This window comes from Triticum aestivum, chromosome 2A (genome assembly GCF_018294505.1).
Source record: "Triticum aestivum cultivar Chinese Spring chromosome 2A, IWGSC CS RefSeq v2.1, whole genome shotgun sequence".
Classification (NCBI taxonomy): domain Eukaryota; kingdom Viridiplantae; phylum Streptophyta; class Magnoliopsida; order Poales; family Poaceae; genus Triticum; species Triticum aestivum.
Genome location: NC_057797.1, coordinates 520,501,344 through 520,528,872, shown reverse-complemented (window position 1 = coordinate 520,528,872; position 27,529 = coordinate 520,501,344). Strand labels below are relative to the sequence as shown.

The 27,529-nt window shown below is 48.4% G+C and overlaps 1 pseudogene; it reads left to right on the top strand.

Moving 5' to 3' along the window:
* LOC123185491 (ubiquitin-like modifier-activating enzyme atg7) overlaps positions 1–26,195 on the top strand; it is a 95,118-nt pseudogene extending 68,923 nt beyond the window's left edge.
* Positions 26,196–27,529: the final 1,334 nt, after the last annotated feature.

Genomic DNA, 27,529 nt, shown 5'->3' with positions numbered 1-27,529 from the left:
GCATCTTCCAAATCTTCCCAACTGTCGATGGAGTCTGCTGGCAAGTTATTCAGCCAATGTCGAGCTGGTCCTTTGAGTTTTAGTGGGAGGTACTTGATGGCATGCAGATCATCACCGCGAGCCATGTGGATGTGGAGGAGGAAATCCTCAATCCATACAGCGGGATCTCTTGTAGCATCATATGATTCAATATTTACGGGTTTAAAACCCTCTGGGAATTCGTGATCCATAACTTCATCAGTGAAGCATAGGGGTTGTGCGGCGCATCTATGCCGGGCTATATTACGATGCAGTTCATATGAGTCTTGTCTGCTGTATTCGGCCCGACCGGATTTACTTTTAGTGTATCCGGCGTGACGGTCATCGTCGTGCGTTGGCGCGCGCCCCCGTGACCCATATATCGACCTTGCATGTTTTTCCCTGCTTTCCAATACGTCTCGCGGGTCCCGTGTGTTGCCCCGGGCCTTGGTATTTTTGTGGCGGCGGGGTGCAGGCTGAACTTCAGGCTGAAACGCCTCTCTGACTCAGCCATGATGTGCCGGTCAGCTGCATTGTACACTCGTGATGTAGGTTTCAATGCTTCCTCCTCAAGGTGAGGTAGCAACCTGCGCTTTGGGTAACTCTTGGAGCGGCGCTTGAGTTCGTATTCCTCGGCCGCAAGGACTTCGGTCCATCTGTCTGCTAGCAAATCTTGATCAGTTTGAAGCTGTTATTGCTTTTTCTTCAAGCTGTTTGTTGTGGCCATAACCCGGCGCTTGAAGCGCTCCTGCTCGACGGGATCCTCAGGCACGATGAATTCTTCATCGCCGAGGCTCACCTCATCTTCGGAGAGAGGCATGTAATTGTCCTCCTTCGGTTCTCCATCTATTGCCTGCTCTGGAGGGCTAGCTTGTTCACCCTCCCGCTCTCGATCCTGCTGGAGGGGATTGTTGTTGTCTTTGGCACTATCTGGAGTGTTATTGTCTCTTGTGCCGGTATCACTACTTTTGCTATGGCAGGACTTAGAGCGGCGCCGCTGACGTCGGCGCTTGGGTTGCTTCTTGGAGGGGTCATCCCCCGTTGTCTCATCGCCATTGTCTTCTTTGGGGGTGTCCACCATGTATATATCATATGATGAGGTGGCGGTCCAGCGCTTTGTGGGTGGTGGTTCCTGTTCGTCTCCTGCATCGTCATCCATACCGTCGATGTCTTCGAAGTTGAAGTCGAGCATGTCGGTTAAATCGTCGATAGTGGCTACTAAGTGGGTGGTGGGTGGGGAGCGAATTTCTTCGTCATCCGCATCCCATTCTAGCCAGACATAGTTCGGCCAAGGTTATCCTGACAAGGAAAGAGACCTTAATGAATTTAGCACGTCGCCAAAAGGTGAGTGTTGAAAGATATTCATGGAGGTGAACACCATGATCGCCCAATCGGATTCGATAGGCATGGGTGTAGGCGGCTCGGAGTCCGTGGCCGGAGACGAATCCAGTGGTTCGGCAACATGGCTCTCGTAAGGGGTGAAGTCAGTATCCGGCTCCATCGCCACTGAGAGTGCGGCCTCCACGGCAGGGTCTATCCACCTATCCTCGGATGGCGCAATTTGCTCTGGATTGAAGACCGGAGTAGTTGCAGGTGTAATCTCCCAAACACTGTCTGCCGGCAGAGCTAAATCATGCTCGTCGCTATCGTGCGGCGCCCCTGACATGGGCTCGAATCCGTCGAAGATCAAGTCTCCGTGGATGTCGGCAGTGTAGTTTAAGTTTCCAAACCTGACCTGACGGCCAGGGGCGCAGCTCTCGATCTGCTCTAGATGGCCAAGCGAGTTGGCCCGCAATGCGAAGCCGCCGAATACGAAGATCTGTCCGGGGAGGAAAACCTCACCCTGGACCGCATCGTTACCGATGATCGAAGGAGCCATCAAGCCTTACGGTGACGGCACAGTGGAACTCTCAATGAAAGCACCAATGTCGATGTCAAAACCGGCGGATCTCGGGTAGGGGGTCCCAAACTATGCGTCTAAGGCGGATAGTAACAGGAGGAGGGGGACACAATATTTACCTAGGTTCGGGCCCTCTTGATGGAGGTAATACCCTACGTCCTGCTTGATTGATCTTGATGATATGAGTATTACAAGAGTTGATCTACCACAAGATCTTAGAGGCTAAACCCTAGAAGCTAGCTTATGGTATGATTGTTGTTGTCCTACGGACTAAACCCTCCGGTTTATATAGACACCAGAGGGGGCTAGGATTACACAGAGTCGATTACAAGGGAGGAGATCTACATATCCGTATTGCCAAGCTTGCCTTCCACGCCAAGGAGAGTCCCATTCGGACACGGGACGAAGTCTTCAATCTTGTATCTCCATAGTCCAACAATCCGGCCAAAGGATATAGTCCGGCTGTCCGAGACCCCCTAATCCAGGACTCCCTCAGCTTCCGTTCCAAAAATAAGTTCCGTGAAGTTTCAGGTCAATTGGACTCCATTTGATTTTCCTTTTCTGCGATACTCTAAAACAAGGAAAAAACAAAAACTGGCACTAGGCTCTAGGTTAATAGGTTAGTCCCAAAAATCATATAAAATAGCATATAAATGCATATAAAACATCCAAGGTTGATAATATAATAGCATGGAATAATAAAAAATTATAGATACGTTGGACACGTATCAGGTGGCGGCGGGCGGTCCGGGACCCAAGGGGAGCCTTTTGGCCCGGCGTCGGCGGGGAGGCCACCGCAGCGTGCCGGTGTGACCGCGAGAGAGGGCTCGAGCAGCCCTGGCGAGGGGGGAGCGCACTCTCCCTACGGGTCCACGCCAGCCGAGCTCGGGCTCCCGGCGCACCACCGGCCTGCTGGCAGCCACGTCGTCGGTCTCAGCAAGGTCCGCCCAGCGTGGCGGCCCGGTCGGCACGGGGGACGAGGAAGGGGCGGCTGGGGCTCCGAGCGCCGCGTCCGCAGGCAGGGGGGCCAAGGACGGGAGGCGTGCGGCACGTCTGAGGGCGTGGAGGGCGCATCGAGGATCTCTGGCAGTGAGGCCACCAGCGGCAGAGGCGCAGGCGGTGAGTCGCCCTCCGAGTCGCGGGCGCAGCGAGCCATCTTTTCTCCACATTCTTCTCTAAACAAAGATGTCATTGTCCTTCACCAGAAGCTGATCTACTTTGTCCATGATGCCTTTGACTTGGTTGACATCCCTCATCTTCCTCTCTCGGATTATGACCATCTTATTGATGTCCCTTTTGCCTTCCTTCTGTTTAAATACTGGTAGAGGTCCTGTCGGATGTGGGGTTCCGGCAAACCCTTAAGGTTCGAACACTGGGGTGCGTGCGAAGTCTTTCCTTCCCACCAATCTACGCCCTAGCACGCTAAGATATCGCGGACAGACTCGACGAACTCGCAACACAGAAAGAAACGAGGTTTATACTGGTTCAGGCCACCATTGTGGTGTAATACCCTACTCCAGTGTGGTGGTGGGGGATTGCCTCCAAGGCAGAAGATGAACAGTACAAGGGAAGAACAACCTCCTGAGGTTAAGGTGTTCTTGTGAGTAGTCTCTCGATCGGATTGGATCAAGCTAAGATGAGATGAGATGCGATCAGCTCAGCATAGCTCAGCCCCGCCCCCTCCCCCTACTATGGTGTCTAGCTCTACTTATATAGGCCCTGGTTCTCTTCCCAAATATCGAGCGGTAAGGGAGCCAACAACGGCGGGAAAATTTGAAGGGGGACAGCTAGTACAAGCTATCCTAACAAAAGTGGTCTTCGCATGCGAAAAGCTCTGGTGGTGACGTTGTCTTGGGCTCCACGATGACCTCCTTCTTGTCGTCCTCCTGGTCTTGGTCTTGTTGCACCGATATAACAACCTTTGCCTGATGCCTCGGTACTCTTCGCTTGCGCTGGCCTCCTTAGCACCAAAGAGGAAACAAGGATGTTGTGCGCGCTGGCGCCCGCCTGGTGTCGTGCGTCATGGCTCACGTCACGAGGGCCTCGTGAGGTTTGTCCTGTCTTGATATCTTCGCTCCTCGTGAGCCTGCCTGGCTAGGCTACTCCAGAGGAGGTCTTGCATCGTCCGCCTCACGAGGCTTGGACCCTCGCGAGGGTCTTGGAAGCTTTGTTGGTGAAGATGGGTCGTACAGCCTGCTGGCTTGGCCATGCCATGGGCCGCAGGCAGGCAAGTCTGGGGACCCTCATTCCGAGAACCCCGACAGTAGCCCCCGGGCCCAAGGTGCGCTCGGGCTTGGCTTCGCGGCGAAGCCAAGGGCCAAGTACGGAGCACCACGGGCCCCCAAAAGCCTGCGGCCTCGGTTGACGCATGGGGGTTGATTGGACGTGGGCGTCTCCACTTCTCCATGCTGCCCTTGAATCCGCCTGGCTATGCGGCCCCGCCTCTTACATAGTTATTCTTCCTTCGCCACTCCCGACTCTTCCAATCTCCCTGCTGCCTCGACGCCCTGCTCCGCCTTCTCAATCCAACCCGTGCTCTGCCCGCTTCACCGCCATGGTGCCGAAACAATCCAAAAGGGGGAAGAAACCTCTGTCCTTGCCAACTGCGCCTCCATCCTTCGAGCCAGCGCTCGGGCGACCTCGGGTGCTCAACGACAAGGCCATGGACAAGGTGCGTGATACGTCCATTTTGCATCATGCTTTTATATCAATATTTATTGCATTATGGGCTGTTATTACACATTATGTCACAATACTTATGCCCATTCTCTCTTATTTTACAAGGTTTACATAAAGAGGGAGAATGCCGGCAGCTGGGATTCTGGGCTGGAAAAGGAGCAAATATTAGAGACCTATTCTGCGTAGCTCCAAAAGTCCTGAAACTTCACGGAAGTCATTTTTAGAATATAAAAAAAATACTGAGCACAAGAAGTTCACCAGGGGGGGGGGCACACCCTGCCCACGAGGGTGGGGGCGCGCCCTACCCCCTGGGCATGCCCCCCTACATCGTGGGCCCCCTGGTGGCCCTTCGATGACCATCTTCTGCTATATGGAGTCTTTCGATGAGGAAAAAATCATAAGCCATCTTTCCGGACGAGACTCCACCGCCACGAGGCGGAACCTTGGCAGAACCAATCTAGGGCTCTGGTGGAGCTGTTCTGCCGGGGAAACTTCCCTCCGGGAGGGGGAAATCATCGCCATCGTCATCACCAACGCTCCTCTCATCGGGAGAGGGCAATCTCCATCAACATCTTCACCAGAACCATCTCCTCTCAAAACCCTAGTTCATCTCTTGTATTCAATTCTTTTCTCCAAGTCCGGGATTGGTACCTATGGGTTGCTAGTAGTGTTAATTACTCCTTGTTGTTGATGCTAGTTGGTTTATTTGGTGGAAGATCATATGTTCGGATCCTTTATGCATATTAATACCCCTCTGATTATGAACATGAATATGCTTTGTGAGTAGTTACATTTGTTCCTGAGGACATGGGAGAAGTCTTGCTATTAGTAGTCATGTGAATTTGGTATTCGTTCGATATTTTGATGAGATGTATGTTGTCTCTCCTCTAGTGGTGTTATGTGAACGTCGACTACATGACACTTCACCATTATTTGGGCCTAGAGGAAGGCATTGGGAAGCAATAAGTAGATGATGGGTTGCTAGAGTGACAAAAGCTTAAACCCTAGTTTATGTGTTGCTTCGTAAGGGGCTGATTTGGATCCATATGTTTCATGCTATGGTTAGGTTTACCTTAATACTTTTGTTGTAGTTGCGGATGCTTGCAATAGAGGTTAATCATAAGTGGGATGTTTGTCCAAGTAAGGGCAGCACCCAAGCACCGGTCCAGCCACATATCAGATTATCAAAGTACTGAACGCGAATCATATGAATGTGATGAAACCTAGCTTGACGATATTCCCATGTGTCATCGGGAGCGCTTTTCTCTATATAAGAGTTTGTCCAGGCTTGTCCTATTCTACAAAAAGGACTGGGCCACCTTGCTGCACTTTATTTACTTTTGTCACTTGTTACTCGTTACAAATTATCCTATCACAAAACTATCTGTTACCTATTATTTCAGTGCTTGCAGAGAATACCTTGTTGAAAACCGCTTATCATTTCCTTCTGCTCCTCGTTGGGTTCGACACTCTTACTTATCGAAAGGACTACGATAGATCCCCTATACTTGTGGGTCATCAAGACTTTTTTCTAGCACCGTTGCCGGGGAGTGAAGCGCCTTTGGTAGGTGGAATTTGGTAAGGAAAATTTATATAGTGTGCTGAAATTTACTGTCACTTGTTACTATGGAAAGTAATCCTTTGAGAGGCTTGTTCGGGGTATCTTCACCCCGACCAGTAGAGCAAAGAGTTGCTCCTCAACCTACTGAACCTACTGAAAATGAAAATGAAAATGTCTGCTTTGAAATTCCTTCGGGTATGATAGAAAAACTGCTAGCTAATCCTTTTGCAGGAGACGGAACAATGCATCCTGATGAGCACCTAATATATGTGGATGAAGTTTGTGGATTATTTAAGCTTGCAGGTGTACCCAGAGATGTTACTAAGAAGAAGGTCTTCCCTTTATCTTTGAAGGGAGATGCATTGACATGGTATAGGCTATGTGATGATACGGGGTCATGGAACTACAAACGACTGAAATTAGAATTTCATCAGAAGTTTTATCCTATGCATCTTGTTCATCGTGATCGCCATTATATATATAATTTCTGGCCTCACGAAGGAGAAAGCATCGCTCAAGCTCGGGGGAGGCTTAAATCAATGTTATATTCATGCCCCAATCATGAGCTCTCAAGAGAAATGATTATTCAAAATTTATATGCTCGGCTTTCTGATAACAATCGCACCATGCTCAATACTTCTTGTGCTGGCTCTTCTATGATGAAGACTATTGAATTCAAATGAGATTTATTGGAAAGAATTAAACGCAACTCTGAAGATTGGGACCTCGACGAAGGTAAGGAGTGAGGTATGACACCTAAGTATGGTTGTGTTAAATCTTTTATGGATACCGATGTTTTCCGTAAATTTAGCACTAAATATGGACTTGACTCTGAGATAGTAGCTTCTTTCTGTGAATCTTTTGCTACTCATGTTGATCTCCCTAGGGAGAAGTGGTTTAAATATCATCCTCCCATAGAAGTAAAAGTAGCTGCACCTATTAAAGTTGAAGAAAGGACTATCACTTATAATGATCCTATTGTTCCTACTTCTTATGTTGAGAAACCACCTTTCCCTGTTAGGATAAAAGATCATGCTAAAGCTTCAACAGTGTTTCATAAAATCAATATTAGAACTTATACACCTCCCGAGCAAGTTAAAGTTGAACATAATATTGCTATTGTTAAAGATCTCTTGTCTGATAATATTGATGGGCATGCTATTTATTTCTGTGATGAAACTGCTAGAATTGCTAAACCTTGTGCTAAAAATAAACCTAGACCTTTGGTAGGCATGCCTGTTATTTCTGTTAAAATAGGAGATCATTGTTATCATGGCTTATGTGATATGGGTGCCAGTTCTAGTGCTATACCTCATGACTTATACAAAGAAATTATGCATGATATTGCACCTGCTGAGATAGAAGATATTGATGTCACAATTAAACTTGCCAATAGAGATACTATTTCACCAATTGGATTTGTTAGAGATGTTGAAGTCTTGTGTGGGAAAACTAAATATCCTGCTGATTTTCTTGTTCTTGGCTCCCCACAAGATAGCTTTTGTCCCATTATATTCGTAGACCCTTCTTGAACACTGTTAATGCTCAGATAGATTGCAAAAAGGATGTTGTTACTATTGGTTTAGGTGATATGTCTCATGAATTTAATTTCTCTAAATTTCGTAGACAACACCGTGAAGAGGAATTGCCTAGTAAAGATGAAATTATTGGTCTTGCTTCTATTGTCGTGCCTCCTAGTGATCCTTTAGAACAATATTTGCTAGACCATGAAAATGATATGTTTATGAATGAAAGAAGGGAAATAGATGAAGTATTATTTAAACAGGAACCCATCCTGAAACACAATTTGCCTGCTGAAATCCTAGGGGATCCTCCTCCACCCAAGGGTGATCTCGTGTTTGAGCTTAAACTGTTACCTGATACTCTTAAATATGCTTATCTTGATGAGAAAAAGATATATCCTGTTATTATTAGTGCTAACATTTCAGAGCATGAAGAAGAGAGATTATTGAAAACTCTGAAGAAGCACAGTGCTGCTATTCGATATACTCTTGATGATCTTAAGGGCATTAGTACCATTCTGTGTCAACACAAAATAAATTTGGAGGAAGATGCCAAACCAGTTCGTGATCATCAATGCCGGCTGAATCCTAAGATGAAGGAAGTGGTAAGAAAGGACATACTAAAGCTTCTTGAGGCAGGTATAATTTATCTAGTTGCTGATAGTCAGTGGGTAAGTCCTGTCCATTGTGTCCCTAAGAAGGGAGGTATTATTGTTGTTCCTAATGATAAAGATGAGTTGATCCCACAAAGAATTATTGCCCCTTACCTTTTATCGATCAAATAGGATGGTAATTGATTTCTACAAATTAAATAAAGCTACTAAAAAAGATCATTACCCCTTACCTTTTATCGATCAAATGCTAGAAACATTATCCAAACATACACATTTTTGCTTTCTAGATGGTTATTCTGGTTTCTCTCAAATACCTATGTCAGCCAATGATCAATCAAAGACTACTTTTACTTGCCCTTTTGGTACTTTTGCTTATAGACGTATGCCTTTTGGCTTATGTAATGCACCTGCTACCTTTCAAAGATGCATGATGGCTATATTCTCTGATTTTTGTGAAAACATTTGTGAGGTTTTCATGGATGAGTTTTCCGTCTATGGGTCCTCTTTTGATGATTGCTTAAGCAACCTTGATCAAGTTTTGCAGAGGTGCGAAGAAACTAACCTTGTCTTGAATTGGGAAAAGTGCCACTTTATGGTTAATCAAGGTATTGTCTTGGGGCATAAAGTTTCTGAAAGAGGTATTGAAGTAGATAACGCCAAGGTTGATGCTATTGAAAAGATGCCATGTCCCAAGGACATCAAAGGTATAAGAAGTTTCCTTGGTCATGCCGGTTTTTATAGGAGGTTCATTAAGGACTTCTCAAAAATTTCTCGGCCTCTGACTAATTTATTACAAAAAGATATACCATTTGTCTTTGATGATGATTGTGTAGAAGCATTTGAAATACTTAAGAAAGCATTGATCTCTGCACCGATTGTTCAGCCACCTGATTGGAATTTACCCTTTGAAATTATGTGTGATGCTATTGATTATGCTGTAGGTGATGTCCTAGGGCAAAGAGTTGAGAAGAAATTAAATGTTATTCAATATGCTAGTAAGACTCTAGATAATGCTCAGAGAAATTATGCCACTACTGAAAAAGAATTCTTAGCACTTGTATTTGCTTGTGATAAGTTTAGACCATATATTGTTGATTCTAAAGTAACTATTCACACTGATCATGCTGCTATTAAATATCTCATGGAAAAGAAAGATGCTAAGCCTAGACTTATTAGATGGGTTCTCTTGCTACAAGAATTTGATTTGCATATTATTGATAGAAAGGGAGCTGAGAACCCTGTTGCAGACAACTTGTCTAGGCTAGAGAATGTTCTTGATGACCCACTACCTATTGATGATAGCTTTCCTGATGAACAATTAAATGTCATAAATGCTTCTCATACTGTTCCATGGTATGCTGATTATGCTAATTACATTGTTGCTAAATTTATACCACCTAGTTTCACATACCAGCAAAAGAAAAAGTTCTTCTATGATTTGAGGCATTACTTTTGGGATGACCCACATCTTTATAAAGGAGTAGACGGTGTTATTAGACATTGTGTACCTGAGCATGAACAGGAACAGATCCTACGCAAGTGTCATTCCGAAGCTTATGGAGGACACCATGCTGGAGATAGAACTGCACACAAGGTATTGCAATCCGGTTTTTATTGGCCTACTCTCTTCAAGGATGCCCGTAAGTTTGTCTTGTCTTGTGATGAATGTCAAATAATTGGTAATATTAGTAGACGTCAAGAAATGCCTATGAATTATTCACTTGTTATTGAACCATTTGATGTTTGGGGCTTTGATTATATGGGACCTTTCCCTGCTTCTAATGGATATACACATATTTTAGTTGCTGTTGATTACGTTACTAAGTGGGTAGAAGCTATTCCAACTAGTAGTGCTGATCATAACACCTCTATTAAGATGCTTAAAGAAGTTATTTTTCCAAGGTTTGGAGTCCCTAGATAGTTAATGACTGATGGTGGTTCACATTTTATTCATGGTGCTTTCCGTAAAATGCTTGCTAAGTAAGACGTTAATCATAGAATTGCATCTCCTTATCACCCACAGTCTAGTGGTCAAGTAGAATTGAGCAATAGAGAACTCAAACTAATTTTGCAAAAGACTGTTAATAGGTCTAGAAAGAATTGGTTCAAGAAACTTGATGATGCATTATGGGCCTATAGAACTGCATATAAAAATCCTATGGGTATGTATTCGTATAAAATGGTTTATGGAAAAACATGTCACTTACCTCTAGAACTAGAACATAAGGCATATTGGGCTACTAAAGAGCTCAATTATGATTTCAAACTTGCCGGTGAGAATAGGTTATTTGACATTAGCTCACTTGATGAATGGAGAACCCAAGCCTATGATAATGCCAAATTATTTAAAGAAAAGGTTAAAAGATGGTATGACAAAAGGATACAAAAGTGTGAGTTTAATGTAGGTGATTATGTATTATTATACAACTCTCATTTAAGATTTTGCAGGAAAACTTCTCTCCAAATGGGAAGGTCCTTACGTTATCGAGGAGGTCTATCATTCCGGTGCCATAAAAATCAACAACTTCGAAGGCACAAATCGAAGGTGGTGAACGGTCAAAGAATTAAACATTATATCTTAGGTAATCCTATAAATGTTGAAACCAATGTTATTGAAACTGTAACCCCGGAGGAATACATAAGGGACACTTTTTGGAACGTTTCAGACTCCGAAAAGGAATAGGTATGTGGTACGGTAAGTAAACTGACTCCAAAACAGTTCTAATGGCAATTTTGTTCCGTTTTGGAATATTTAGAAAAATAGAAAAATAAGAAGCAGTCCAGGAAGGACACAAGGACTCCACGAGGGTGGAGGGCACGCCCTACCCCCCTGGGCGCGCCCCTACCTCGTGGGCACCTTGTGTGCTCTCCGGACTCCGTTTTCGTACACGACACGTATTTTGGTCGGTAAACATTCATTATGTAATCTCCCAGAGGTTTTGACTCCCGTATCACGCAAAAATCTTCTGTCTTTGTTTCGATCTTTTTTTCTGACAGATCCAGGTTGTCATGTCACCTTCAAGTGCCCCTAAGGACCAGTTCTTCGAGAAGGTCATCAACCCCTACCTCACGGAAGTGCTGCAACACCCTCAAACCATTGAGATGTGTGAGGGGTTGTTGCACATCCGTGATGTTGAGGGACCAAGGAAGACCGGAAGTACGGAGGCAAGGCTCGAGGCATTGGAGCAAGAAGTTTTCAAGTGTCAGGAGATAGTGGAGCGTGGACTCGATTCCAATCACATTATGATCACGGAGTTCACCAATAACCACAAGTTGGACGTCAAGGACATTGGGGAGGCCATCTTCAAGCTTCATGAGAAAATTGAGCACCTCCAAGCCCAGATCTATGACCTACAAAATCAAAACTGTGAGTATGGATATAGATTCAAGAGGATGAGTTTGGCTGTAGATTTGAGGTTTCAGGAGACTCGATCATCCTTCTATGATGGTGAGCCTATGCCTTGGAAGAAGGACGACAAGCCTACGCCATCAACAAAACCATCAACTTCTTCACCAACAAAGGAGACATAATCACATGGGTATGAGCACTCCCCTTGACAACTACCAAGCTTGGGGGAGTGCCCCGGTATCGTATCACCATCACTTTTATCTTTACCGTTTTTCTTAGTTCGATCATTTTGATAATATCTTGATCTAGTAGAATAAAAGGTTTTAGTATGATCTAGTAGTGAGTTTTGCTTTATGATCCTTCTATGTAATCGAGTCCGTGAGCTATATATAATAAAGATTAGTGTTGAGTCAAGGACTTGATTATTTTGCCATGATCTTGAGTGAATAAAAGAAAAGAGAAAGAATAAAAAAGAAACAAAGAGATCGTATGGATCTTATGGAGAGTAATGAGCTCACATAGAAAGAGTATGATGAATAAAAGTTGTTGAGAGTTGACAAACATAGTTTTGGTCATCGTTGCAATTAATAGGAAGTAATAAAGAAAGAGAGGTATTCACATATAAATATACTATCTTGGACATCTTTTATGATTGTGAGCACTCATTAAAATATGGCATGCTAAAGAGTTGACATTGGACAAGGAAGACAACATAATGGGTTATGTTTTCTTACATCTGAGATAATTATATTGTCTTGGATCATCCAACATGATTGAGCTTGCCTTTCCCCCTCATGCTAGCCAAATTCATCGCACCAAGTAGAGATACTACTTGTGCTTCCAAACACCCTTAAACCAGTTTTGCCATGAGAGTCCACCATACCTACCTATGGATTGAGTAAGATCCTCCAAGTAAGTTGTCATCGGTGCAAGCAATAAAAATTGCTCTCTAAATATGTATGACTTATTAGTGTAGGAGAAAATAAGCTTTATACGATCGTGTGATATGGAAGAAATAAAAGCGACGGACTGCATAATAAAGGTCCATATCACAAGTGGCAATATAAAGTGACGTTCTTTCGCATTAAGATTTTGTGCATCCAACCATAAAAGCGCATGACAACCTCTGCTTCCCTCTGCGAAGGGCCTATCTTTTACTTTTATCTCCTACCTTACATAAGAGTCATGGTGATCTTCACCCTTCCTTTTTACATTTTATCTTTTGGCAAGCACAACATGTTGGAAAGATCCTGGTATATATGGCTAATTGGATGTGAGTTTTCATGAACTATTATTGTTGACATTACCCTTGAGGTAAAACGTTGGGAGGCAAAACTATAAGCCCCTATCTTTCTCTGTGTCCGATTAAAACTCCATACCCATAAGTATTGCGTGAGTGTTAGCAATTGTGAAAGACTATATGATAGTTGAGTATGTGGACTTGCTGAAAAGCTCTTATATTGACTCTTTCCTATGTTATGATAAATTGCAATTGCTCCAATGACTGAGATTATAGTTTGTTAGTTTTCAATGAAGTTTATGATTCATACTTGAAATTGTGATTGAATTATTACTCTAGCATAAGAGATCATATGACAAGAATTATATAAGTTGTTGTTCTAAGAATGATCATGATGCCCTCATGTCCGTATTTTATTTTTATCGACACCTCTATCTCTAAACATGTGGACATATTTTTCGATTTCGGCTTTCGCTTGAGGACAAGCGAGGTCTAAGCTTGGGGGAGTTGATACGTCCATTTTGCATCATGCTTTTATATCGATATTTATTGCATTATGGGCTGTTATTACACATTATGTCACAATACTTATGCCTATTCTCTCTTATTTTACAAGGTTTACATAAAGAGGGAGAATGCCGGCAGCTGGGATTCTGGGCTGGAAAAGGAGCAAATATTAGAGACCTATTCTGCACAGCTCCAAAAGTCCTGAAACTTCACGGAAGTCATTTTCAGAATATATAAAAAATACTGAGCGCAAGAAGTTCACCAGGGGGGCCACACCCTGCCCACGAGGGTGGGGGCGCGCCCTACCCCCCTGGGCGCGCCCCCTACCTCGTGGGCCCCCTGGTGGCCCTCCGATGACCATCTTCTGCTATATGGAGTCTTTCGATGAGGAAAAAAATCATAAGCCTTCTTTCCGGATGAGACTCCGCCGCCACAAGGCGGAACCTTGGCGGAACCAATCTAGGGCTCTGGCGGAGCTGTTCTGCCGGGGAAAATTCCCTCCGGGAGGGGGAAATCATCGCCATCATCATCACCAACGCTCCTCTCATCAGGAGAGGGCAATCTCCATCAACATCTTCACCAGCACCATCTCCTCTCAAAACCCTAGTTCATCTCTTGTATCCAATTCTTGTCTCCAAGTCCGGGATTGGTACCTGTGGGTTGCTAGTAGTGTTAATTACTCCTTGTAGTTGATGCTAGTTGGTTTATTTGGTGGAAGATCATATGTTCAGATCCTTTATGCATATTAATACCCCTCTGATTATGAACATGAATATGCTTTGTGAGTAGTTACGTTTGTTCCTGAGGACATGGGAGAAGTCTTGCTATTAGTAGTCATGTGAATTTGGTATTCGTTCGATATTTTGATGAGATGTATGTTGTCTCTCCTCTAGTGGTGTTATGTGAACGTCGACTACATGACACTTCACCATTATTTGGGCCTAGAGGAAGGCATTGGGAAGTAATAAGTAGATGATGGGTTGCTAGAGTGACAGAAGCTTAAACCCTAGTTTATGTGTTGCTTCGTAAGGGGCTGATTTGGATCCATATGTTTCATGCTATGGTTAGGTTTACCTTAATACTTTTGTTGTAGTTGCGGATGCTTGCAATAGAGGTTAATCATAAGTGGGATGCTTGTCCAAGTAAGGGCAGCACCCAAGCACCGGTCCAGCCACATATCAGATTATCAAAGTACTGAACGCGAATCATATGAATGTGATGAAACCTAGCTTGACGATATTCCCATGTGTCCTCGGGAGCGCTTTTCTCTATATAAGAGTTTGTCCAGGCTTGTCCTATTCTACAAAAAGGACTGGGCCACCTTGCTGCACTTTATTTACTTTTGTCACTTGTTACTCGTTACAAATTATCCTATCACAAAACTATCTGTTACCTATTATTTCAGTGCTTGCAGAGAATACCTTGTTGAAAACCGCTTATCATTTCCTTCTGCTCCTTGTTGGGTTCGACACTTTTACTTATCGAAAGGAGTACGATAGATCCCCTATACTTGTGGGTCATCAGTGCGCCCATGCTTGCCTCCAATTTCAACGAGTGGGGAGAGACGTTGGCTTGGCCCGTGTCTCGCACCAACATGGCTCGGGCAGTTACCGAGGTTCTGATCTTCGTTGATGCCCTCTGGGCTGGCCTGATTCCTCCCTTCTCTGCCTTCTTCAACACGGTGCTCGAGCACTATCAGATCCACATGCTCCATCTTGATCCTCACGCTGTGACCCTTCTCGCTATCTTCGCCTTCGTGTGCGAGGCCATGGTGGGCATCGCCCCCTCCGTGGCACTCCTCTGCCATTTCTTCTCGCTGCATCTCACCGGTCCCCGGCAGAGCTCAGGGTGCGTGGCTTTCCAGGCCATGGCTGCGACGGCAGGCGTGGGGATCGACTTCAAGCTCCCTTCATCCATGAGCGAGTTCCGTACGCGATGGGTGTTTGTTGACGCAGGCGTGCTCAACCCTCTGCTCCAAGCTCCGGTGGGGCCTGCTATTCCAAACTCCGACTGGGGTCATCAGAAGCTCACGAGCCCCTGCCTTGCCCCCGTCTGGGCCAGGCTGAGATGGTTGAAGGACCTCGGCGTGACTGCGCCCATGGTGGTGAAGGAGTTCGTTAGGCGTCGAATTGCTCCACTCCAGCACCACTCTCGCCCAATGTGGGACTTGCTCAGCAGACAGGACAACATGAGGTTTCAGGAGGAGGGGCTTCCTCTTGCTGCGCAGCAGACAATGCTCACGGTCCTATCAGGTGTCCCTCTGCCAGACAAGATGCCCAGGAACAACTGCATGTTGTACCGCTGCGAGAACAAAGTCACCTTTGCCGCGAACATGCCTTCCTTTGATGAGTGGGGGTTGCGCCCAGTCGGCTTGGTGGGGCCCCGCGAGAACCCCGTCATTGTTGTCCCCTTCTTCACCGCCGACGCCGGGCTCGCCCAGGTGACGGTCCGGGGGAGCGAGCTGTGACGGGGGCCGGCGGCTCAGGTGCTGAGGAGCACATGTCGGGTGGTGATCCGGGGGCGTCGTCCTCGGGGGCCTGCGACCCCCTTCCTGAGGCGTCGGTTGCCGAGGAGATGCGGCATGTGGCTCCCGAGGCTGAGGCTCCAGGAGCCTCGGGAGGTCGCGATGGGAAGGAGCTGGGCTGTTCGCCTCAGACCGGCTCCCCTGAGGCCACCCCTCTTGGGTCTTCTTCGGCTCCGCCGCGCACCGGCCGTCACGTCCAGTGCTTCGGTCGCCTTTGTGTGGACTTCGAGGAGCTCCGCAAGAGGAAGGGGTCCCCCGGCGGCAGCAATATCTTCGGGTCGTTGAAGCAACGGAAGTACATCGCTATTAACGCGTAAGTATCTTGTCACTGTGGCTTTTTGCGTGTGGTCTTCTTATCCTGATGCATGTCCTCCAGGGCTCCTTCTGCTGAAGTTGTTGCATCTTCCGAGAGGCAGCCTCCTCCTTCATCAACTCCCCCGTCGGCATTGAGCGTTCCTGGCCTGCTTGCCGCCCCTGGAGCAGGGTCGGTCGGAGGGGCGTCCCCGCCCTCGGGATGTGCTGAGTCCGTGGTTTGGCCGCCCTTCGCCCACGGTCTGGCATGAAGCTTGACGAGCGTGCCCAAGGCTCCTCCTCTGCTCACGAGTAGTCGCTGGCTGACCTCGGTCTTCGGTTCCTCTTCAAGCAGCGAGCCTCGATCAGCCTGGGCTCCTCGTGAGGATGGGTTGACGTCGGGCACGGCGCCAGCCCCTGGCCCTCAACCGGGAGGTGCCGCGCCACTTGATGCTCCACCCGCCGCCCCCGAGGTGGAGGATGAGGCGGGTCAAGCGTTCAAGCTCGAGCGCGGGTGCAGCGTAGTCCGTCACGAAATCTTCCAGGAGGCGATGGGCGCGATGAGCCGCCTCGGTGAAGAGCTTGCTGGTGTCGACTCGCATCTTGAGGCTGAAGGTCTTCGGTTGGTAGAGGAGCGGCGCAAGCTGCGAGTGGCCATCAACCTTGGTCGCTATCAGCACGACCTCGAGAACGCGAAGGTCGAGGCGTCCCTCAAGATTGCCAATGAGGCCCGCTCGCGAGCTTTGGAAGAAGCTCGCGAGGCCGATCGTCGTCGCGAGGCTGCGGAGGAGCGTGCATGGGGGCTTCAGGCCTGGAGCGCGTCCCTTGAGCAGCAGGTGGAGGCACACGGGGCCGCTCTTGCATCGCTGAGGGGGGCGCCTGTGGAGGAAGAGGAGGTCCGGCAGTGCGAGGAGGCGCTGGCCCTGGAAGCCGTGGAGCGCAGCCTCGAGCTCAAGCGACTGGAGACAAGGGAATGTCAAGTTGCTCAAGCAGAAGATGCCGTCGGGGCCCACGAGGCCAGAGTCGAGGAGGAGATCAATCGTCGGGTGGCCGAGGTTCACGCAGATCTGGAGGGCAGGTGCGACTTGAAGCTGAAGCTCGCCCGTCCGGAGGGTGCGGGCAGGGCCGCCACCCTCAGGCCCAGGTTGGACGAGGCCGAGAGGCGTGCGGAGGCCACAGCCGCCGCCCTGGTTATGGCGCAGGCGGACTTAGCATCCGCCCGCGCCGAGCTGCTTTCCCTCCGGAGACGAGTTGACGACACCGAGGTCGTCGCACGACAAAACAGGGAGGAAGTGCTCCAACGCCGAACGCTGGAGCGTGAGCATGCTCCTATGCTTCAAGACCTTCGGAACAGGGCCAACACCGCCCTGGGTTACATCTGCGTCGAGAATGCCCTGGCCCCTCACTTGAATGACTATGCCAGCCACCTGACCTTCTTCACTGAGGTGGTGACGCGCCTGGAGGCTCAATCTTCCTGAGCTCGACAGCTTGTGGAGGAGAGGGGTCGTGGCCTGCTTCAGCGCACCTTCTCCTGTATCTTCAGCCACCTTCTGAATGTCGACCCCAACTTTGACTTCGACGCCGCCATTGCCCCCGTACCCACGGCCATCCGGGGCGACCTGGCGCGTTGGGTAGACGACCATGTCGACGTGTTGGTCAGGGCCTTCACCTTGGAGGATGACGCGGTGGTGGTCGTCGCAGATGAAGGTGACGTGGTCGATGACGGTGATGGGGGCGTCGCCGATGACGGCGGCGACACCGACGAAGATGACGACGACGCGAGTGACGTGCCCGCGGGTGATGTAGCGAGTGATATCTCTGGCTGATCCCATGTTTGCCTGTTGTTTCATCCTGCACACAAAACTCAGGCGTGGCCCTTGGAAGACTTTGTGAGAGCATTTTGAGAGGGGGAGCCCCTCATGTAAGCAAATTGCATTTTTACTTTCCTATGAGATGTGGGTATGTGTCCTCGTGACCTCATGAAGATGGGGGTGAGTTCCCTGACGTGGTTTACCTTAGTCAGCGCCAGCTTAGGGCTGGGTCATGAGGCGACAAGTTCCTGAGAATCCTGCGGAGCTTATCGCCTCGTTTGAGGGGGGCCCGTAAGAGGTGAGCACCAGGCGCAGTGCTAGCGCGTGCTTGACGAGCGTGCACTTTGCGCAGTCCGGCTCGCGAGGAGCTTTGCGAGGGAAAGGCGACGGACATGAGTCCCAAACCAAACGAGATCCAGAAGGCAAGAAATGGCTCGAACGATAAAAGGCACCCCCCGCGCGCATCGATAAAAATTCAGCTTCAACTTAAATCCAGATCCAGAAAGCAAAGCCACAGAAAGAGAGATCCAAAGCAAAAGGTCGCGTCTAACACCTAGTCTAGTCTTCGGGTCTTCAAGTCTTCTCACCAGCGCGGAGCTAAGTGCTGCCACTAGGCGTGGGAGGAAGCCCCAGGGCCCGAGGCCGGCGCTCCTGAGACTCCGGGGTGTGTACAGCTGCTACGTCTTGAGCTTGCGTTTGTTTTCCCCGAAGAGGAAGGGATGATGCAGCAGAGTAGCGTAAGTATTTCCCTCAGTTTTTGAGAACCAAGGTATCAATCCACTAGGAGGCCACGCTCAAGTCCCTCGTACCTGCACAAAGAGATAGCTACTCGCAACCAACGCGATTAGGGGTTGTCAATCCCTTCACGGTCGCTTACGAGAGTGGGATCTGATAGATATAATATTTTTGGTATTTTTGGTATAAAGATGCAAAGTAAAAAGTAAAAGCAAAGTAAAAAAGAAAAGCAAGATTAAAGTGATGGAGATTGATATGATGAGAATAGACCCGGGGGCCATAGGTTTCACTAGTGGCTTCTCTCAAGAGTATAAGTATTCTACGGTGGGTGAACAAATTACTGATGAGCAATTGACAGAATTGAGCATAGTTATGAGAATATCTAGGCATGATCATGTATATAGGCATCACGTCTGTGAAAAGTAGATCGAAATGATTCTGCATCTACTACTATTACTCCACTCATCGACCGCTATCCAGCATGCATCTAGAGTATTAAGTTAAAAACAGAGTAACGCCTTAAGCAAGATGACATGATGTAGAGAGATAAACTCATGCAATATGAAATAAACCCCACCTTGTTATCCTTGATGGCAACGATACAATACGTGCCTTGCTGCCCCTTCTGTCACTGGGTAAGGACATCGCAAGATCCGACCCAAAGTTAAGCACTTCTCCCATGGCAAGAACTACCAATCTAGTTGGCTAAACCAAACGGATAATTCGAAGAGACTTGCAAAGATAACCAATCATACATAAAAGAATTCAGCGAAGATTCAAATATTATTCATAGATAGACTTGATCATAAACCCACAATTCATCGGTCTCAACAAACACACCGCAAAAAGAAGATTACATCGAATAGATCTCCACAAGAGAGGGGGGAACTTTGTATTGAGATCCAAAAAATAGAGAAGAAGCCATCTAGCTACTAACTATGGACCCGAAGGTCTGAGGTAAACTACTCACACTTCATCGGAGAGGCTATGATGATGTAAAAGCCCTCCGTGATGACGGCCCTCTTCCGGTGGAGCTCCGAAACAGGCCCCAAGATGGGATCTCGTGGATACAGAAAGTTGCAGCGGTGGAATTAGGTTTTTGGCTCCTGTTCTGATCGTTTGGGGGTACGTAGGTACATATAGGAGGAAGGAGTACGTCGGTGGAGCACCGAGGGGCCCACGAGGCAAGGGGCGCGCCCTAGGGGGGCGCCCCCCACCCTCGTGACCTCCTCTTTGACCCCCTGGAGTAGGGTCCAAGTCTCCTAGATCACGTTCGGTGAGAAAATCATTTTCCCGAAGATTTTATTCCGTTTGGACTGCGTTTGATATTTTGTTTATCCGAAACACTGAAATAGGCAAAAAACAACAATTCTGGGCTGGGCCTCCGGTTAATACGTTAGTCCCAAAAATAATATAAAAGTGGAAAATAAAGCCCAATATAGTCCAAAACAGTAGATAATATAGCATGGAGCAATCAAAAATTATAGATACGTTGGAGACGTATCAACAGCCCCAACTCATTATTACATGAGAGTGTCATGGGCGGCGAGCTTCACAGGCACCGGGCCTTCTTCACAGGTACCGGCCTTGCTTAATATCGCCAGACGAGGGCCCCGCCTTGCGCCACCCTCGACCTCCTTTGAGCCGACCGGTCACCAGGACGACACAAAAGAGGGAAAGGGGACGCCAGCGGTTCCCTCGGCGACCACGGGTCCTCTGCCGGGGGAAGGGTTGTAGAAGCCATCCCGGCAGAGGGCCTACCTCCGGGTGTCCCCTGGTTTCGCGTGCCTTGGGGAGGGGCCTTGCTCCTGGCTCCCTCCCGGCGGCCCCCAGTGTGTCTCCCTTGTTGGAACGGGTGCCGCCGTGCCAGGGTCGTCGATCGACGCTGCAACCTGATTCATCTGCAACCCATGGTTAGCATAAGCATGTTCCTAAGAGATTAGCGGTACCCTGTAGTTGTCGTTGTCAGCGCAATTGTTGTGGTTCTCCGTTGGTTCTTGGAAGGCTTCGACTCCTAGCGCCCCCTCTCCCCAATCTTCTCCAATGAACGAGCCAGGGTCGTCCTCTGGTGTGTACCCTTGGTCCATCATGCGGGGCAGGTAGGCTTCCGGGGCCATCACCCCGAACACCTCACCATGGTGCCCCACGCTCCATGTTGCTCGGCCCATGGTGGCGCCTTGGGGATGACAGCACGGCATCCGGCTGGGACCGTGGGGGCGACGCTTGTGCCCGCGCCCGTCGCGGGCGGCATGGGGGAGTTGGAGCCCCCTACGCCGCTGGTCGTGCTGATGTTGATGAAGCCCCCGGGCGTAGTTGATGGCGCGCGGATGTGGTGAGGTTCGCCGCACGGCCCTGCAGTAGCCTGGGGAGGAAGTCGATAGCAGAAGGGTGGTGCTCCCGACACCGCTGCATCCAGCAGCTCGGCAACACGCTGCAGCAGTGTGTCCCGACCGCTTTCCATCAGCCTGCACCATAGTAGCTCCCTTGCCACGGTGAGTGCTGCCCGCATGTTTGCTTGTTCCCGCCGTGAGTGCGGCGTCGTTGCTGCGGCATGGCTCGCCGCTCTTGCGGTGGCCCGTACCTGCCGTGGGGTGAGGGTGGACGATGCCTGGCCGTGCTGCCTGCGCCCGGCGGGGTTTAGCAGCGCCCGTGCCGCCTGGAGTGGGGGGTCGAGACCTTCATGGGCAGGCGGCGCTGCCCGGGCTGGCCAGGTTGCCCAGCGGTCGGAGCCGACCCTTGATTCGCCGGACATCGTGGCTGAGGAGCGTCGACGAGCTGGTCAATGGAGGAGGAGCTCCGGCGCACCCCTACCTGGCGCCCCAAATGTCGGATGTGGGGTTCCGACAAACCCTTAAGGTTCGAACACTGGGGTGCACGCGAAGTCTTTCCTTCCCACCAATCTACGCCCTAGCACGCTAAGATCTCGCGGACGGACTCGACGAACTCGCAACACAGAAAGACACGAGGTTTATACTAGTTCGGGCCACCGTTGTGGTGTAATACCCTACTCCAGTGTGGTGGTGGTGGATTGCCTCCAGGGTAGAAGATGAACAATACAAGGGAAGAACAGCCTCCTGAGGTTGAGGTGTTCTTGTGAGTAGGCTCTCGATCGGATTGGATCAAGCTACGATGAGACGAGATGAGATGAGATGAGATGCGATCAGCTCAGCTCAGCTCAGCCCCCGCCCCCCTACTATGGTGGCTAGCTCTACTTATATAGGCCCTGGTCCTCTTCCCAAATATCGAGCGGGAAGGGAGCCAACAACGGAGGGCAAATTTAAAGGGGGACAACTAGTACAAGCTATCCTAACAAAAGTGGTCTTCGCCTGCGAAAAGCTCTGGTGGTGACGCCGTCTTGGGCTCCACGATGACCTCTGTCTTACCGTCCTCCTGGTCTTGGTCTTGTTGCACCGAGATAGCAACATTTGCCTGATGCTTCAGTACTCTTCGCCTGCGCTGGCCTCCTTAGCACCAAAGAGGAAACAAGGACGCTGCGCGCGCTGGCGCCTCCCTGGCGCCCGCCTGGTGTCGTGCGTCATGGCTCACGTCACGAGAGCCTCATGAGGTTTGCCCCGCCTTGATATCTCCGCTCCTCGTGAGTCTGCCTGGCTAGGCTACTCTAGAGGAGGTCTTGCGTCATCCGCCCCGCGAGACTTGGACCCTCGCGAGGGTCTTGGAAGCTTTGTTGGTGAAGATGGGCCGTATGGCCTACTGGCTTGGCCATGCCGTGGGCCGCAGGCAGGCAAGTCTGAGGACCCTCGTTCCCAGAACACCGACAGGTCCTGGCACCAGATATTTTCCCGAGGAGCAAGTTGCCATATCCAATGCCTTTTTTGTTTTGCCTCTTTGGAGTTGAAATTTTAATGTCATGAGTTGAAACTTTTTTTAAGTGTTCTTGAATGAAAAGTTGAGTCCTTGAGATCCAGATTTGATTGCTTGCACGTTTTGATATTTAGTTTAATTGGACTGGAAAGGAAGGGTAATGTGTGCTACATCCCCCAAGAGCCCATGTAAATAGGCGCCTCAACCCTAAAAGTAAAGGAAACTTACAGTCCATGTACATTGTGCCTCAAGGATTGTATCATAATTCACACCTCTTGCAGGATACATGCTCCAGGAGATATTGCTTGTATGGACACTGAACATTGGCTTGGTTTATTGCCGCATCAGATGCAAGGATCACTCCTAGAGTGTGCTTTATCAACTGTGATAGGCAATTCCTCAAACGATTGTACTGCATGTTCCAATGGTGCTAGTATATTATAGGACACATGGCGTTATATTATAAGATTTTTTTATTGATTTTGACGTTCCAGATTATAGCACACCTAACAGTATATTATAAGAATTCTGTATATTTTCTGATGCTTCTCCTTCCTAAACATTGCAGGTATTGTCTGAATATAGAAGAGAAGGATTGGATTTTATTATGAAAGCCATCAACCAACCAACATATTTGAAGGACCTTACAGGTGCTTCTAATAATGTGATTAAGCTGGACACTTGTTTGACATTGCCTGTCAGCTTCCCTGTAAATTCTGGGAAGTTGTCTAGTGTTCGATGTCTAATTTTAGGTGCTGGAACTCTTGGGTGTGATGTAGCTCGCATTCTTATGGTTAGTGTTATGGTTGATGCTACTTTTATGTTGAACTATAGAGTATACTCACAGAACATCTTGTTAATCATGCTGGATACCAACTTGTCAGGATTATGGTGTTCGGAAGCTGACAGTGGTTGACAGCGGTAGTGTTGGTGTGTTGGCAAGGCAATCACTTTACACATTTGGTGACCGTGATGTCCCGAAAGCAACAGCAATATGCACGCATCTAAAAGAGAGATAATCATCAGCGGTGAGTTTTCACTTCCTCTCAAAACAGTACTTCAATTTTTTAGAACATTTTCATCTCAATTTCTGCCTTGTAGGAGACTGAAGGAATTCAAATGGAAATACCGATGCCAGGGCATCTAGTGTCATCTTTTTTTTTAGAAAAGGAGGACGGCCTCCGGCCTCTGCATCTGGACGATGCATATAGTCATTTTATTAATTATTGACACAAGACCTTACAAAGTCATACAACAGTAAGACTAAAGCCACCGGCTAAGCAACATCCGTCGTTATTCCTATCTAGTTGATGAAGGGGCACTGAAAGTCTAGGCCTAATACCAAACAGACCTCGTAGCCAAACCTAACATCTAAGACTTGAGTTTCCAACCAGGACACCTACCGGGTATGGGCACCCACCAGTTCGGCGTGCTCCTCAACCAGGATGCCTGTCGGGTATGAGGCCGCCGTAGCCACCTGCCACCAATCCATCTTCAGAGTTGTACTGCTGCATCAACCTTGCCCGGTCTAGCTGCCACCAACGCCACCACGACGCCAGGCAGCGTCACCCTCCTGCGTGAGTCCATCTCCGCTCATCAGGCGCCGAGTCTCCACTGTGCCACGCCGCCGAGATCCGTCGTCATCAATGGACAAAATGAAACACCGCTCCTCCTCTTGTCCCCTCCAGCCAACACTTGGTCCAAAACGATACCCCCAGAAAGGAGAACAACATCAAAACGTCAACATCGTTCGATCCGGTAGACCCAGATCTAGGGTTTCCCCCGGAACCTCCCGATCAGGTTGACGTGACCTGCAACAACGATGCCTCGAGAAGGAAACGACATCAGAGATGCCGCCATCGTCCGCCAAGACCGCAGTCAGGCACGATTTTCACCGGAAGCCGTGTCGTCCTGATCTCGTGGCTGGCTAGAACCGCGCAGAGTCTCGCCATGAAGACGTAAGCCGCTACTGGTACTCTGGTAGAGATCCTCCATACCCTCACCGGTCCCTCCATGCACCATCGGCCAGCCAAGACCACGCCGTGGTGGATTTGGACGGGACGCCAGATCCGCGGCCGCCGTGACCCATCTTCAGGCAGAGCCATCCACCAGTTCATCCATGGAGTGATGCCACCATCCATGCACGAAGGGAAGCCCATCGCCGTCTTGGACCGCTGCCCGCCGTCGCCCAGGCTAGGGGCGCCGCCCTGCCTACTGCCCACGAGCGCACCACAAGAGACGCCCCTGCCGCCTCAAGGGGATCCCGCGGCAGATACGCCCGTCCTAGCGCCTTGGCACCGGGCCCGCCGCCACCGCGGACCTCGCCGGCGGCAGCGGCGGCAGGAGAATGGCCGAGGGAGGCTGCTGGCGGCGCTGGTTTTTTGGCCCCCTGGCGTCGCCCAGGGAGGCGATGCGAGGGGGTCACGTGTGCGCCGCTCCTCATCCAGTGTCATCTAAGAAAGCAGCTGGTGTGCTTGATAATTGCAAGCGTCTCCAGAAGTTAGTAGCAACGCATGATGTTGTGTTCTTGTTGACTGACACAAGGGAAAGCAGGTGGCTTCCAACACTTCTCCGTGCGAATGAAAACAAGGTAAACTATGTCCATATTCTTGAATAATATACACATTGGAAGTTCTAAATCCAATGCCTCATGTCAAACTGCAGATTGCTATTACTGCAGCCCTAGGATTTGATAGCTACCTTGCCATGCGACACGGAGCTGGTCCAGGAACATATTCTGAAACTTCAAATGTGGTTGCTGCCACAACTAAGCTGTCTGCAGAAGATGTTCTTCGCCGTCAAAGGCTGGGCTGTTACTTTTGCAACGACGTTATTGCTCCAGTTGATGTAACGTTTGTTGCCAGAGATTTTTGAGTTGCACTTGTTTCCTCAATGTGCTATCTACTACGTACAACCATGATATGTTTTAATGATCTTTTGATGCAGTCAGTCTCCAACCGAACACTGGACCAACAGTGCACAGTAACACGACCTGGACTGGCCTCCATTGCATCTGGGTATGCTGCAGACCTCTTCGCAAGAATCTTAAATCATCCAGATGGCTAAGCAGCTGAACACTTGGAAGCTGGACAGCATGAACTCGTGTACTATATGGTTTCTATGTAAGACGACAGATGCATTCATGATGAGAAGGCAATGTGAACTGATAGTTGATTCCCATCTTATGCAGGATACATGCTCCAGGAGATACTTCTGGCGCGACCAGTGAGCGTCCATTTGATCTGTTGCCGCACCAGATACGGGGATCAATATCGCAGTACAACTTATTAACCCTCTTGGGATATGCCTCAAGCAGATGCGTTGCATGTTCCAACGCGGTAAGCAAACTCTTTAGTTCTATATATGATTCGAAACAATGTTTTCTAAATTTTGCTGAAACCCAAACCCATACTGTTTATTCATTCACTTGATCTCGTGCAAAACAAATGGCAGGTATTGTGAGAATACATGAGTAGAGGACTGGATTTTGTGATGCAGGCGATCAATGAACCAACCTATCTAGAAGACCTTACCGGCCTGACGGACTTGATGAAATGCACGGATTATTCTCAGGTTGAGTGGGTAGATGAAGTCAAAGATGACGAGTTCGCCGACATCTGAAGTACCACATGATTTCATGACTATAACTAGTGTAACTAGGGGCTGGGGCGCACCCATGGCGCGCTGCCTGAGGCAATCCTCTGTGGTGCCAGGTAGGCTGGTGCCCCTTCTGCTGACTTTTTCTGTAAAATGGCTAGGACAGGTTCACATGTAACTGAGAACGTCGCTTATCAGTGACAGCAAGTAGGGAAATCCATTAAAGTTGAAAGCAGATTAGCTGTTCAGACGCTGCATTATACTCCCTCCATTCCTAAATATAAGTCTATGTAGAGATTTCACTATGAACCGCATACGGATGTATATAGATGCATTTTAAGTATAGATTCACACATTTTGCTTCGTGTGTGGTCCATAGTGGAATCACTCCAAAGACTTATATTTAGGAACAGAGGGAGTACATATGAAAGGTTGTCCAAGCATAACCTAGTTACAACAAGCAGGGAATACATTACAACTTAAAGCAGATTAAACTTATGGAACTACCACTCATACTTCTCACTTTTATTGGACCATTTAAGAAAAAGGGAACATAGATTGCTATTATGTTACCCGTAATCACATTGCATCAAATGCATTACAGAATTAGACATTGAGAACATTCATGATGTTTGTAGACTCTTTCTCAATTTTTACAAGATGCATACAAAATCCGAGTGTAAACTCATTCAGTGACTATATGATTGGTTCACCGGATAATCATTAAGGCCTTGCAATATTTCCATCCGAGAGTACTCTCGGTTTTCTGTACCATCACTGCCCAATGGCGGCAACACTCGCCACCCTACCGAGGGTACTATCAGTTCCTCTCGCAAAAAAAAGTATACTTTTCGTCCCTCAATTCTTGGCGGAGTCTAGATTTAGTCCCTGAGGGAGTCCTAGATTAGGGGGTGTTCGGATAGCCGAACTATACCTTCAGCCGGATTCCTGGACTATGAAGATACAAGATTGAAGACTCCATCCCGTATCCAGAAGGGACTTTCCTTGACGTGGAAGGCAAGCTTGGCGATACGGATGTTCAGATCTCCTACCATTGTAACCGACTCTATGTAACCCTAACCCTCTCCGGTGTTTATATAAACCGGAGGGTTTTAATCCGTAGGACAACATACACATCAACAATCATACCATAGGCTAGCTTCTAGGGTTTAGCCTCTCTGATCTCGTGGTAGATCTACTCTTGTACTACCCATATCATCAATATTAATCAAGCAGGACGTAGGGTTTTACCTCCATCGAGAGGGCCCGAACCTGGGTAAAACTTCGTGTCACTTGCCTCCTGTTAGCATCCGACCTAGACGCACAGTTCGGGACCCCCTACCCGAGATCCGCCGGTT